The 15,234-nt window shown below is 43.1% G+C and overlaps 1 pseudogene; it reads left to right on the forward strand.

Annotated features, from left to right (window-relative positions):
- LOC103295476 (plasma kallikrein-like) overlaps window positions 1–14,942 on the forward strand; it is a 218,455-nt pseudogene extending 203,513 nt beyond the window's left edge.
- The last annotated feature ends 292 nt before the right edge of the window (window positions 14,943–15,234 follow it).

The raw sequence follows: 15,234 nt of genomic DNA on the forward strand, positions 1-15,234 counted from the left end.
AATCGAACTTGTGACCTTCTGGTGCATGGGACAGAGATTGTTTCTTTAGTTTTCTCAAGGCAATAGCAGGTAGGAGCAACAGACTAAGAGAATGGAATATATATTCTTTAATGGTTATCAAAGGAAGAGACGACCCAACCAAAGCCATCGGGCAAGCATTATAGGCTGGGGCATTCAGGGCAGGGTCAACATCTCTATGCACTTTACCATCCCAAAGACCCTCAGTGCAGACAAGTCAGTCCATATATTGCTGAGAAAAAGTCAAGAAAGTATATGATGCAGTTGAAAATGATTCCCAAGATATGGTAAAGTTCATTATCTAGAAAGTAGAGATATGTAGAAAATTCGTCCCCAGATGATTTTGGAAATTGAAGTTTTATTCTTGGAAATTGGTATTACATATCAATTTCATGCACTTACATTTAAACCTTGCCTTTCAAAAATCTACCGACCCTACACTAGGCATGAAATTAAAATTTAAAACAAAGCATTGCTTTGTGTTACATTTTGGCTTAAAATCTCCGTTTGGCCCCAGAAAAATTTATTTTTCATATTTTAATTGGAAACTCACTTAAACTGTGTCAGTTAAACGAAGTTGGAATGGAGAAAGTATGTGATGGTCTGCAGTATCAACATGAAGATGCTGACGTTTTTAAAAATAAGATGATCAAATATCTGCTTGTGTCCCTATTACATATCATGCTCCTGCTTGAATGAGGTATCTTAAGAATAATCAACTACATTATAGACATGGGTGCTACATTTTATTCTGTTTGAAATATAGATAACTTTAAAAGATAGGGTGACTGCTTCATAATCTATACTAATAAAAGTATAATATGCTAATTAGACCAGACATCCAACCAACAAAGCTACGGTGGCGGGGGCTGAGTCAGATGTGGTTAGGGGCGATCAGGCAGGCAGGGGAGCAGTTAGGGGCATCAGGCAGCAGTTAGGGGCATCAGGTAGAGTTGTTAGGGGTCATCAGGCAGGCAGGCAGAGGTGGTTAGGGACAATCAGGAAGGTAGGCAGAGTGGTTAGGGGATATGTGGCAGGCAGGTAAGTGTTTAGGGTTGATCACACAGGCAGCGAGAGACAGGGGTGATCAGGCAGGCAGAGCGGTTAGGGGAGATGTGGCAGGCAGGTAGAGTGGTTAGGGGCAATCAAGCAGGCATGCAGAGTGGTTAGGGTGAGCAGTTAGGAGCCAGTGGTCCTGGATTGCAAGAGGATCGGACCTAAACTGGCAGTTGGACATCCCCCAAAAGGTCCCAGATTGTGAGAGGGTGCAGGTGGGCTGAGGGACCCCCCATGCAGGAATTTTGTGCACCGGGCCTCTAGTAAGTAATAAAAGAAATGGCACCTTTGAGTTAATGTCCTCAGTCTCACTCAGACTCCCTAACAAAATGATCCCTGTGCAGTTATCATAGACAGATCTTGAGTTTCCCTGACTCTGAAAAATAAACTAGAGGAGAAGTGGAAAGACCAACATATTTTGCTTAACAGAAAGGAGAAAGTGAAATCTCTTAGGACTACCTGGGAAAGAGCAAAACCCCCAAGCATCCACCTGGTACCCAGGGATTTATCATCTAGAAATCTCTCCAGATGATGGACTATTGAATTGATGTTCTGTTCACTGTCACAGACAACTGTGGAACATCAATCAGCTTCTGGACCAACTCCTGACCTGTCTCACAAATAAGGAGATTCCTGGACTTTATTTATTTATTTAAAACTTTTATTTATAATACAATTTCTTTCTTTTAAATATATTTTGTTGATTTTTTTACAGAGAGGAAGGGAGAGGGATAGAGAGTTAGAAACATTGATGAGAGAGAAATATCGACCAGCTGCCCCCTGTACACCTCCTACTGGGGATGTGCTGCAACCCAGGTACATGCCCCCAACCGGAATTGACCCTGTGACCTCTCAGTCTGCAGGATGATGCTCTATCCATTGAGCCAAACCGGTTAGGGCTCCTAAACTATATTTAGATCAAAATGTATTTCTAGCATCTCATGATATGCTTGTGTGTGTGTGTGTGTGCGTGTGTGTGCGTGCGTGTGCGTGCGTGTGTGTGTGTGTGTGTGTGTTACAAGCCATTTGCAACCCTATGAATGAGTGATGTTCACAATATCATTTTCTCAACTGCCCTGCTCAGCCCTTGTAGACTTCTACCTACAGCTTCTTTTATGGACTCAATCCATCTCATATTTGATCTTCCTCTTTCCTGCTGCCTTCGGTTTTCCCCAGTATTATTGTCTCTTCAAAATAACTCTGTCGGCTCATGATGTGCCTGGAGTAAGACAGCTTCAGTATTTGTTTGTTTTGTTTGTTTGTTTTTAACCTCCAGTGATGTTCAGGCTTAACTTACTCTTGGATCTACTTGTTCATCTTCCTGGCGGTCCAGGGTATCTGTAGAGCCTTCCTCCAACACCATACCTCAAAGAAGACAATCATGTCTAAAACATATGACAATTTTTCTTTTGAAGAAAAGAAAATATTTGCATCAAGTTTCTGTACAGAAATGTGATGTTTAGCACAGCCTTTATTTTAATGAAACATAAGTTGACTAAGATCAGGAAAGATAGAACTCAGTAAATGTAGAGTACAATAAAAAGAAATTGCTGGTGTCTTGGTTGATACCCTCAATCTAAAAGGCATCACAGGTTGCATATTTGAAATATGCTACTGCATTACAACCAGAAATTATTTTATTGGCCTTGCTACCCTCCATTTTTTAATAAACAGAATTCTGCAGTGCAGCAATATGCATTAAATATTTACTTACGCATCAACTCCCTGAAAATCTAACTTTCTAACCAAACTGATGTAACGCAATTTTGAAGAATAGTTAGAAAACAAAGGAGATTTAGTGGAAAAGTGGTTATGTCTTTAAATATTTTAAAAAGTACAAGAAGGAGAGTAAATTATTTTGTGTGGATGGAGTAGATAAATGTAGGATGGAAGGATAGAAGTTACAAGGAGGTGTATTTCAATGTATAGGGAGACTTTTTCTTAAAAATTAAAATAAGATTGAACTTCCTGAGCAGAAATGGGCTCCTCAGAAACCAGTATGTATTTTGCAGTCACATAGAGTTTGGTCTTGTCTGACAGACAAGACCAAACTCTATGCCATGAGTACTAAACGGGGTTTCCAACCTACCTTTCTTTTTAATTCTCACCCAAGGATATTTATTTGTTTTAGAAATTGAGGGAGAGGGAGAAATAGAGAGAGAGAGAGAGAGACATTAAAGTGAGAGAGAAACATTGATCATTTGCCGCCTGTATGTGCTCTGACCAGGGATTGAACCCACAACCCAGGTATGTTCCTGACTGGGATTTGAACCCACAACCTTTTGGTGTACAGGAGGGTGTTCCAGCCAACTGAGCCACCTAAGGAGGGCCAGATCACAAATCTTTTCAGCTTTGTGGGTCTTACTGCCTCTGTCACAACTGCTTCACTGTAGTTGTAGGGTGAAAGCAAGCCTCCATAATCTATGACTGAATGGGCATGGCTGTGTGCCAATAAGACTTTATTTGCAAAAAGAAGCACTGGGCCAGATTTGGCCTGGGAATTAATGCTTGTCAGCCGTGTTACATCTTATTTTCTGAATTAGGTGGGAGCAGGACCTAGACATCAGCCAACTCCCTTCTGCACTTAAATTTCAGTGTTAGTAGATTCTTTGCTCCTGGCATAGGTACCATTTGCCAGAAGATCCTTTCAAGTTCAGCTATCCACACCCACCTGTTATTCAGTTGTGCAGCTAGCCAATTATAATGGAAAAAGTCTCGTTAGGTGAGGTTTAAGCTTCATTTGACCCCAAAGAATGGGGAATGTAACGAACATTTTTAAAAAAGGAAACCTGCTTTCAAATTGTATGGCCCCAATGTGAAAAAAGTTAATATATTCAACTAGAGGCCCAGTACACAAAATTTGTGCATGGGGCGGGGGTTGTCTCTCAGCCTGGCCTGCACCCTCGCCAATCTGGGACCCCTTGGGGGATGTCCGACTGCCAGTTTAGGCCAGACTTTTGTGGGATTGGGCCTAAACTGGCAGTTGGACATCCCTCTCGCAATCTGGGACTGCTGGCTCCTAATCGCTCGCCTGCCTGCATACCTGGTCACCCCCTAACTACTCCCCTGCTGGCCTGATTGATGCCTAACTACTCCTCTTCCAGACTGATTGCCCCCAACTGCCCTCCTCTGCTGGCCTGATCTCACCCCAACTGCCCTCCCCTGTTGGCCTGATCTCGCCCCTAACTGCCTTCCCCTGCAGGCCTGATCTCCCCCCAACTGCCCTCCCCTGTTGGCCTGATCTCGCCCCTAACTGCCCTCCCCTGCAGGCCTGATCTCCCCCCAACTGCCCTCCCCTGCCAGCCTGATCTCCTCCCAACTGCCCTCCCCTGCCAGCCTGGTCACCCTTAACTGCCCTCCCCTGCTGCCCATCTTGTGGTGGCCATCTTGTGACGATGTGGGGCAGCCATCTTGTGACGACATTGCGTGAAGCCACCTATGCTTTTTATTATATAGGATAGCTGGACACAGGAATGGCATGTTCATAGACCATGTTGACAGGACAAAATGCTGAAACTTGGCAGGAAGGTATTGACTAATAGCAAAGGCAAGCGAACACAGCTTGCAGAGCTCACCAGGGATGCTGCAGACCAGTAACCCTTTGTCAGAGGCCAGAGACCCTCAGCTCAGAAGCTCGGAAGCAGCTGTGCCTTCAGGTAGAGAATTTCTATTATTCCCATTGCTTCCAAATAAAGCAGTTTTTATAAAATTAAGACTAGTTTTTACATTATTAAGAAACTACTAGTTTGTTTTAATTGCCTGCCTATTTAGAAAATGTTGAATAAACCGGTGTTCTTATATGTGGAAATATTTAAGTGTTAGCTATTTTAAACTCAAAAAAATATTGACCGATTAGAAAATTAATAAATATGCTTGAATATTTTTGAGAGCTTTTCTTGAGGATATCATTGCCATTATTTACAATAATTTTCCTTCAGCTCAAATCAAGAGGATTCACAACTGTTTAGTTCCCGTCTACCAATTCCCTCTCCATAATTACGAACAACACAGGTGACCAATGAGCAGTGAACACGATTATTCCTCTGGATGTCTCAATTTGCTTCTTCTGTCGAGTCCCAGGGCACAAAATGTGTAGAAAACCTGTGTTGTCTATGCTCGTAATTGTGTGTTTCCATTCACCGTCCACACGTTGAAAAGAAAACAGTCCATCACCTTAGATTAAGGCTCATGTTAAATAGACCTCACCCAGCAGAGTCACAGATGTGTCGCTTTCTCTTTTAGGATGGTTCCCTTCAGCCAAGCAGCTTATTTCATTTGCTTGTTTGCTACAGTCTCCTGTGGTGAGTGGATTACCTACAAGACGTCCAGATAAGGGTGTGGGAGGGAAGTTAGGAAAGACCAGGCACCGCTGGAAAAAGCTACTGAACATAGAGCTTTGGGGAAGGAGCCAGGCCCTAGTAAGTCAGGACAAGTCCTTTTAATGCTCAGTATTTCCCAGGCACCTCAGGGCGAGGAGCCCAGGAGTGAGAGTGCCTCTGGGTATGTGCTGGCAGAAGCTTCTGTTTGGACAGGACTCCCTGCAAAGCAGCTCTAAAACAATCAGCCGTCTATCAACATTAGTTAAAAATCAACTCTGTCTGAATATTCAAGAGTGCCAGGCATTTTAAAGTGCCTGTGTCCAATCTGAGCATCCTAACAGGTACACACTACACACTTTGATTCTTTTAGGCAACCTGCGAACCATTTCAAAATTGAAAGTTCCTGGTTTAACTCCAATTCAGTAAGCCATCATTTGAATAGCTCTAGTTTCAAAAAACCAGTGGTTTTGACCTTATTTCTCTCTCTCTCCATTTCATGAAATTTTCAGGGACTTAGGAGGATTCTGTTTCCCATGAATCCTGGTAGAGCGGTGTTTTGTCTGTGCCACCCTTAGGGGTGGATTTGGAGGCTATGGTGACATAGGATGACGGCACCCCAGTGCTATTGTCTTATTTCTCAGATGTATGGCTATGGCTAAGATAAACGCCTCTTGGGTAAAGGTTGTGTTTGTAAAGAGAGATAATTTCTTCAGGAAGAAGCTTTTATTTTCTAAACCACAACTCCCCTCCATCTGTCCCCTCACTCTTCATTGTTCTTCTGAGCTATAATCATCACCACATACAAATCCACTGGATGCTGAGGATTAGAAGCCAGAGATGCCCTGGACCATGGCCACCACCATTTTCTCTTTTTGGAAAAAAATTATACATATTCATGCTAGGAAAATTAGAGGTGCAAGTAAGCAGAAAAGGAGAAACTACATGCTGTCTATAATCTCATCATTCAGAAATGGCTACTTTTAAAGATCTTTTGTTTAATCTTTCATTTATTTTTCTACACGAGTCTACTTACACATTTAACACAGATGTTATTATTATAGATATTTTTATTACTCACATTTCCTATTTATAGCTATCTTCTCATGTGAATTTGTATGTCATACTATTTGAAGCTTAGTATGCCCCCTATTCATGTTATTTTTGTATGCAGATTTCTGCACACATATTCAATTATTTCGGTAGAATAACCTGTTAGAAATAAAATACCAGGTAGAAAGGTGTGGGGATTTGGAAGGTTTCATGCTCTACATTGTGACACTGACTTCCAGAAAGGCTCCTCCTACACTGACTTTCTCCCCCGCCCATGGGAGGGATCATTTCCCCACTTAGGCTGACTCGGATATTCCTCAGCTGTTCCTGTGCCGGCACCTCTTCCCCTCTCTGGAGCAGTGGCCTAACTCATCTCTGGGAAACCGCTGCCTCCTAGTTTGAGCCCATGCGCTGGTGGCTGTGACCCAGGCAGGCCTGACCCAGTAGGTGCACACAGCCTGCTGCCTAGGTGACCTGCTCAGAGCCACCGCCTGGCAACAACACTATTGTTTGCACTTCTAGAGAGAATACTGATTTTTTTTCCCCCTTCAAACTGGACTTGAGCTATGGGAGCACACAGAGGCCTGGGCTCTGACACGGTCTTTCCATTATGTGGAGCAAAGGTGACACCAAAACAGAGCGATCATCTGCAGACAAATGGTGTCATAATAGGGTCAGCTGAGCCCCATGCCCAGGTCTGCCTGAATCCAGATTCACCGTGGACTCTGGGGTCTGAGCCGGTACATTTTATTTGTACTCAGTTACTTTGAACTTTGAACTAAGCTTTTTGTTTGTTTGATTTTTTATCATTTGCAACTAAAGTCAGTACCTCGGAATCAAGATGTAGGCATAGGTAAACACCTGTACTTGCTGCCTCTCACAACCACATCAAAACTACAACTAAAAGACAAAACAGCTATCATCCAGATCCATGGGAAAGCTGGCTGAGTGGAAGTTCTACAACTAGAAGGAAAGAAAGAAGCTCATTGAGACTGGTAGGAGGTGCGGAGGCGCCGAGGTGAGCACTGAACCGGCTGGCAAACAGGTGCACTGTTGTTGTTTTTTCATTCGGGAGGGAGATACAAGCTCCTGATTGCTCTGAACTCCAGTTCCAGGTGAGACTCTGGGGACCCAGACTTATACGGGGAGAAACTGGACTGTCTGGCATCGGGCCAGAATGTGAGGGCGGCTTTCTCTCAGAGGTGCTTGCAGCAATCATTGTTCCTGTGTGGGGGTGCAGGACATGGAGACCCAGGGACCTCTCTGGTGCTGGGCTGACTGGCAACCATTGCTGTTTGTTCTGCCCTGGTGATTCCCTGAGACTCTGCCCCATCCAATTTACAACCCCACCCAAGCTGTGCGCAGCAGCTTTTGCATATGAATGGCCTGTGCTTTCTTAGCTTAAAACCTGTAAAACTGCAGTGGGGTCAGAGAACCCCAGAGTTTCCAAAAAAAGGCCCAAGGCCTGGCAGCAGCAGCCTGGCTTGCTTCACAGCTGGGCTTCAGCTGGGCACTTTCAAACCTCATACAAAGTGGAGGAATCTGCAGATCTCTCTGTAGCTCCTGCTGAGTGGCCTCAGACAGTGGCTGACTTTGCACCTCCTTGGAGGTCCAAGAGCCAGTGTACCCAGTGGTCATTGTGAGACCATACCGGATAACAACTCTTCACATCCATAAATGACACACTCAAGGGGCAGACTCAGTGAGAACCAAACCCCCACTGAAGAAGCCCTGCCCAATAAGGGTATCTCCTGCACAGCAGTCCTTCCATTGTAGACACAGCTGGTCCTCACAGCCAATTGGCCTCAGGTCAATTCCTACCAGTGACACCAACAGCAATCAAGTCTCAACTACAACAAGACTGTGCACACAGCCCATAAAGGGATGCACCAAGAGAGTCTACCTCAGGTGATTGAGAAGGCTGAATCACTGGGCCCTATCGGACACCTACCACACAAGGCCACTCTATCAACACAGGGAAGCAGCCAAAATGTGGAGACAAAGAAACATGTCACGAATGAAAGAAATGGAGGAAAGCAAACTACTGGATATAGAGTTCAAAACCACAGTTATAAGGTTACTCAAGAATCTTCTAAAAACCTCTGAGGAACTTAGTGAGATCTTCAAGGATCTTAGTGAGAATGCCAAAAAAAAATGGAAAAGGACCAGTCAGAAATTAAGCATACACTGACTGAAATAAAGAATAATACACAGAGATTCAACAGTAGACTAGAGGATCCCATGAATCAAATCAAAGATTTGAAATATGAGCAAGCAAAAACACCCAACAAGAAGAGCAAAAAGAAAAAATAATCCAAAAATATGAAGATAGTGTAAGGAGTCTCTGGGACAACTTCAAGCCTACCAACATTCGAATTATGGGGGTGCCAGAAGAAGAGAGAGAGCAAGATATTGAAAACCGATTTGAAGAAATAATGACAGAAAACTTCCCCTATCTGGTGAAAGAAATAGACTTACAAGTCCAGGAAGCACGGAGAACCCCAAACAAAAGGAATCCAAAGAGGACTACACCAAGACACATCATAATTAAAATGCCAAGGGCAAAAGACAAGGAGAGAATATTAAAAGCAGCAAGAGAAAAACAGTTAGTTACCTACAAGGGAGTACCCATACGACTGTCAGCTGATTTCTCAACAGAAACTATGCAGGCCAGAAGGAAGTGGCAAGAAATATTCAAAGTGATTAATAGCAAGAACCTACAACAAAGACTACTCTACCCAGCAAAGCTATCATTTAGAATTGAAGGTCAGATAAAGAGCTTTACAGACAAGAAAAAGCTAAAGGAGTTCATCACCGCCAAACCAGTATTATATGAAATGCTGAAGGGTATTCTTTTAAGAAGAGGAATAATAAAAAGGTAAAGATAAAAAATTATGAACAACAAATTTACAACAAATACATATCTATGAACAAGTGAATCTAAAAATCAAATGAATAAAACATCTGATGAACAGAATAAAGTGGTGAATATAATAGAATCAGGGGCACGGAAAGGGAGCGAACTGACAAATCTCGGGGGGAAGAGGGTGTGGGGGTGCAGGAAGAGATTGGACAAAAATCGTACACCATTGGATGAGGACAGTGGAGGCAGAGTGAGGAGGGCATGGGGTGGGGTGAGAACTGGGTGGAGGGAGCTATTGGGGGAAAAAGAGGAACATCTGTAATAATCTGAACAATAAAGATTAAAATAAAAACAATAAAGTCTGTACTTCAACACACAGGGAATTAAGATAATTTAAAATGTTTGCTACTCTGGTAAGTAAAATGGCATCTAGTTTGTTTAACTTGTCAGTAGTTTTGATTCTTAACAATTTTTCATGTACTTAATCAGTCACTTGTTTTAGTTTTGCAAATTACCTTTTCATATCCTTTACCCACTTCTTAAAAATCAGAGTGCTCTACTTCTCCTTATTGATTATGTAATTTTTTAAAAACAAAACCAAATAGCCCAAATTCTATGGAAACAGAGCCCAAGATATAACATAACTTTATGTTATGAGATAACTTGTGTCACATTGTTTTACAAACACTCTAACATACAATACAGAAAGCCTCTCATCAAGTTGTCATCATCATCATCATCATCACCAACTTGGGAGAGGCCAAGCTAGGATTGAGTCTTCTTGGCAATAATCTATGTGCAAATTATTATTAGATTTAACAAAAATCCACCCCAGTGCTTTTTCATATAGAAGTACTCATAAAATTCCCTTGCATCATACCTTGTTCATCGAGGAATTAAGAAGGATCAGAACACAGATACATTTCTATTAAAAGCATTATTTGCATTTCTTCCAAATTAACGTGTGTTTTTTCAATGATAATATCACAGGATGCCTAACTCAACTACATATGAATGTCTTCTTCAGAGGCGGGGATGTGACCGCCATGTACACCTCGAGCGCCCATCACTGCCAGGTGATGTGCACCTTTCACCCCAGGTGTCTGTTATTCAGCTTTCTCCCTGCAAGCTTACCTAACGGCACCGACAAAAGGTAAAAATGATGTTTCCTGATTGGGGAAGCCAGTCATTTTTCAAAATGGAAGTAGGTGTGTACAAAGTGGTGCAGCATCTCACAGGGGTATGCTTCTCAAATGGGGTTCAAGGAATCACCTAGAGTGGATCTTCCATAAGTAATTTCTTAGGCTGATGCCCAGACCTACTGAACCAAAGGTGCTTTGGCCTGGAAATATGCATTTTAAACAAGTGCTGCATTCACTTACAGTAGTACAAGTTAGTCATTTTCTATCAAAGGTTTACAAGGAAAATGCTTGTGAATTGTCAGGTGAAATGATTGTTTCAAGAAGGGATTTAATAACAGGTGTATATTTCACCAGCACAAGGACTCATGGTCACAACTGTCGATTGCACAGTCCTAAGAAAATAGAATAGAAAGCAAGCATTTTGTTGAGACTATACTTGAATAAGATCCAGAACTTGTGACCTTTGGAGGGGCCAGGACTGAATGGTGCTTATAGTAAGACAGTTGGGTCATCTAGGGTACATATGGGGAGTGAATATATATTTTTAACTATTAATTTGGAAAAGTAAGAGCACTGAAAAAATAGTTGTTAATTAAAAATGTTATCCTATCTAATAAAGAGAAACATGCAAAATGACTGTACCTCCACTATGCCCACAAGCCATGCACATCAGCCAATCAGGAGCGAGTATGCAAATTAACCTAACCAAGATGGCAACGGCATGGAGCTAGAGTGAGCAGGAGCCTTGGGTTGCCCCGGCTATGGAGGAAGCCAAGCTTCCCGCCCACCCTGGCTGGCCCTGGCCTTCTCTCAAGGCTACAAAGTTTCAATTATAGAAGATATATAAATCCCAATACCTGCTTCCAGCTGTCCTTGGCCTCTGCTTAAGGAGGTGCTGGAAAAAAAAAAAGAAAGAAAGAAAAGAAAAAAAGGAGGGGCTGGGAGCTTGGGTCACCAGGGGATGATCAGGCCAGGATGGGAAGGCAGTGTGGGTGATCAGGCTGCTGGGGGGCAGGGCCATTGGGGGTAAGCAGACCAACAGGGGGGACAGTTGGAGGTGAGCAGGCCATCAGTGGGGGTCAGTTGGAGGTGATCAGGACAGTGGGGGGGGGACAGTTTGGAGTGAGAAGGCCAGCAGGGAGGTAGTTGGGGGCAAGCAGGCCAGTGGGGAGGGAAGGTGGGGTCAAGCAGGCCAGTAGGGGGGGCAGTTGGGGGTGAGCAGGCTGGCACGGGGGGCAGTTGGGGGTGATCAGGCTGGCGGGGGGTGCAGTTGGGGGTGAGCAGGCCAGCAGCAGAGTGGTTGGGGCAATCAGGCAGGCAGGCAGGCAGGTGAGCGGCTGGAGACAACAGTCCCAGATTGTGAGAGGGATGTCTGACTGCTGGTTTAGGCCCAATCCCTGCAATAGGACATCCTTCGAGGGGTCCCAGATTGGAGAGGGTGCAGGCCGGGCTGAGGAACCCCCACCCCCCATGCACAAATTTTGTGCACCAGGCCACTAGTTAGGTCATAAAGTTGCCTAAATAGAACCATAGTTTCATTGTACTTTTCTTTAATTTTTATCAATGTCCAGAATGAATGTTTCTTCATCATTCCCATTTCCACATTTATAATTCTTTTTTAATCTTCACTCTATTTGAATTTTAAAGAATAGCAATTAGACAATCATCTTTTGATTCTACATGTTAAACTTGTACAGAAAACCCAGATTGGATGTGAGAGGCTATAACTTAAATAAAAAGTTGAGCTAGGTTTTAGAATACTTCTGAATAATGAAATTACCATTAAGATTGACATTAAAGATGGAAAAAAGTCTTTCATCAGGTGTGGACTAGAAGGAGCTAATAAGCAAGATAACACCATACATAGAGTCAACTCTCATGACTGACATAATTTCTTTTTGTTGTTGTTAATTCTCACCCAAGGACATTTTTCCTTTGATTTTTTTTTTTAGAGAGACTGGAAGAGATAGAGAAAGACAGAGAGAAACATCGATGTGAGAGAAACACATCGATTGGTTGCCTCCTGTACATGGTCTGACCAGGGCCTGGGCCTGCAACTAAGGTATGTGCCCTTGACCGGAATCGAACCCAGGACCCTTTGGTCCACAGGCTGACACTCTATCCACTAAGCCACACTGGCAAGGGCTTATATTTTTCTTAATCTGTTTTTATTAAAATCGTTTACTCAATACTCCAGAAACTATAACACAAAACCTCATGTTCCTAAGGCCTGGAATTCAGAGTCAAGGTAATATAAAGAAAGAATGAACCAATGCTGAGTAACCTATATATTTTGCATTGGTTAGAATAGAGCCAGGAGCATAGGTTGAGCTATTTTATTTCTCTGACATAGGAATCTGTCTTGTATGAGAGTTAGACCAATTTTCCCTTCTTCCAAATGGCAAACAAGGTTGGGGATATGGTGACATTTTTTTCACTTAAGATGTTTAGTACTGTGAATAGCCATAATTTCCTTAGTTGTGATGACCAAGAACATGTACATTTACTGTTCTGTCTTTTCCTGAGTAGCACCTTCCCTCTGTGAGTTCACAGGCTGCCACATGAACATGTTCCAACATACGGCATTTTCGGATGTGGACATTGCCAGAGTCATCACTCCAGATGCTTTGGTCTGACGAACCATTTGCACCTATCACCCCAACTGCCTCTTCTTTACTTTCTATACCAATGCCTGGAATATAGAATCGCAAAGGTGAGTTGGTCCCGTCATCGCTTTTATTTTATGCTTTGAGTCTTTTAAAAGTTTTGTTCATTTCCCTCAGCATGCTGTACACCCACCAGTGAAGTAGGTACTTTTCTGCCAGGTGCAAATTAGTTAGGAGATTAGCCGACTTCTGTACCCTCCTCCTCTTACTCATCATACCACAGAGTCCAGGGACCAGCCACAGAAAAAGAAGGATCTAATCTCTTTCTAACTGATCTTAATGTTTTGTATCACTCACCAGAAGCATATTCTTCAAGCACCTCATTCTAACTCCTCTGTTTCAGAAACCAGAGCCCTGCTTATCCTGGCCAAGGTTCTGGTTTGACCTGTTTACCCTCAGACAACTCACCTTTTTCTTTATCAACAACAGGGAGCTAAGAAAAGAGTGTCTAGGCCTGGCCAGTGTGGCTCACTTGGTTGGGCATTGTCCAGGGCACTGAATGATTGCGGATGCAATTCCCAGTCAGGGCACATGCCTGGTTGTGGGCTCAATCCCAGTCGGGGGCATGTGGGAGGTAGCCAATCGATGTTCTGCTCTCACATCGATGAGTCTCTTTTTTAAAAAAATGAAAAAGTATCCAGTTATATAATAGTGACAGCAGCATAAATCCCCAGAATGTGTTCTTTGTTCTGTCTTTCTTTTTCAGCCAGTCCTGCAGTCTGAATTAGTTTGAAGAGAATCTCTCAGAAGAATAAAATTGGCAGAGTGCTGTTTTTTTTTTTTTAATTGGGTTGGGTTTATTTGCCTTTAATGCTGTTTTCTTTCTTTCGTTGCCTTTTTTTTTTTTTAACATAGAAATCTGTGTTTACTTAAGACTTCCAAAAGTGGGACACCAAGTTCCCCCACTCCTCAGGAAAACACCGTGTCTGGATATAGCCTTCTAACCTGCAAACGAACTTTGCCTGGTAATGTTTCAATCATCTTACATATAATGTGACCAATTTTATTATCTTCAAGTAACAGTGATGAAACAATCCTCGGTGTACCAGAAACTTGTGTAAATGTGGCTTATTGCTTTTTGCATTTTATATCTTCTTATGTTTCTAATCACCACAGAGCCCTGCCATTCAAAAGTTTATGCAGGAGTTGATTTTGGAGGGGAAGAACTGAGCGTGTCCCTCATTCAAGGAGCGAGTGGTTGCCAGGAGACCTGTACGAAGATGGTGCGCTGTCAATTTTTCACATACTCTTTCCTCCCAGAAGACTGTCGAGGAGACAAGTTAGTGAGAGTTCCTTTTTCAATGATAGTCGGCAAGACAATTCCATGAAATGTCCCTGCCTGTGAGGGTTTACCCTTTGTTCTGACCATGTCATGTAGGTGTAAGTGTTCCTTGCGATTATCTTTGGATGGTTCTCCGACTAGAATCACATATGGGATGCAAGCAAGCTCTGGCTATTCTTTGAGGTTGTGTCGAAGTGGGGACAGCTCCGGTGAGTGCACCCCATTTTTCCATAGAGCTGTGAAGGGCCGTCTGCATTGTCTTCATAGCTTGCGGAGTCTTAATGGGATGGAATTCTGTATCTTTCTTTCTTGACTGAGGAGGACTCCCATTCACCTCTGATTCCAGCCATTAACTTCAACACTCTCTTTCCAGTTTGCACGACAAAATCCAATGTACGCATCATGGGAGGAACCAATTCCTCTTGGGGAGAGTGGCCCTGGCAGGTCAGCCTTCACGTGAAGTTGGCAGCCCAGAGCTACGTGTGTGGAGGGTCCATCATTGGAGACCGGTGGGTCCTCACTGCTGCCCATTGCTTTGATGGGTAAGTTTTGGCTTCTTGTATTCAGGGTCCTATCTTTCTTTTTTCTTTTTTTTTTTTAATATATTTTATTGATTTTTCACAGAGAGGAAGAGAGAGGGATAGAGAGTTAGAAACATCGATGATAGAGAAACATCGATCAGCTGCCTCTTGCACACCCCCTACTGGGGATGTGCCCGCAACCAAGGTACATGCCCTTGACCGGAATCGAACCTGGGACCTTTCAGTCCGCAGGCCGACGCTCTATCCACTGAGCCAAACCGGTTTCGGCATCTTTTTTCTTTTGAACAGTCTATAAT

The sequence above is a fragment of the Eptesicus fuscus genome, chromosome 8 (assembly GCF_027574615.1).
Source record: "Eptesicus fuscus isolate TK198812 chromosome 8, DD_ASM_mEF_20220401, whole genome shotgun sequence".
Lineage (NCBI taxonomy): Eukaryota > Metazoa > Chordata > Mammalia > Chiroptera > Vespertilionidae > Eptesicus > Eptesicus fuscus.